This window comes from Lupinus angustifolius, chromosome LG16, assembly GCF_001865875.1.
Source record: "Lupinus angustifolius cultivar Tanjil chromosome LG16, LupAngTanjil_v1.0, whole genome shotgun sequence".
Classification (NCBI taxonomy): domain Eukaryota; kingdom Viridiplantae; phylum Streptophyta; class Magnoliopsida; order Fabales; family Fabaceae; genus Lupinus; species Lupinus angustifolius.
In genome coordinates this window covers 17,539,124-17,539,755 of record NC_032024.1, presented here as the reverse complement: position 1 = coordinate 17,539,755, position 632 = coordinate 17,539,124, and positions in this window count along the sequence as shown.

The following is a 632-nucleotide window of genomic DNA, read 5'->3' as shown; positions in this document are numbered from 1 at the left end:
CGTATACCGGAACAGTATCGTAGTCCGTGAACATACACCAGGAAAATTCCCAGGAAAGAGAGGTGACAATCAATGTACTCTATGTGATGTTCATCAATTGTAACTTGATATTTCAAATTTATGATATTTTCTCTGTCTTATCTTTTCTTTTCCTTGTCCTTTTCGAATGATATCAATTTTGGTAGAAAAGTAATAAATCTGATTTTAATTATGTATAAAGAAGAAGAAAAAGTTTAATGTTTTAGCATCAAAGTGAAGAGTGCTTAATTGTTTATGTTGATGCGGAAGACATATGGAGAAAATATAATAGAGAAAATGACACCGAGAAATTAACGTCGTTCAGCAATTTGCCTACGTCTACGGTTGAAGAGCAACAATGTTATTATCACTATGATAAAAGAGAATTACAAGTTCACTCAAGTGTTTCACTCATTTCTCAAAACCCAAGTACACCCAATATCACTCTCTCTCAAGTATATGTTAAACACTAAAATATTCCTCACAATATTAGAACAAGAGAAGAAGAGAGAATATGTGTAACACCGCGAATTTTACGATTTCGAATTATAAGAATTTATTAATATTTTTATTAATTATATATTTGAAAATGAATTTCTGGGAATTTTCGGTAA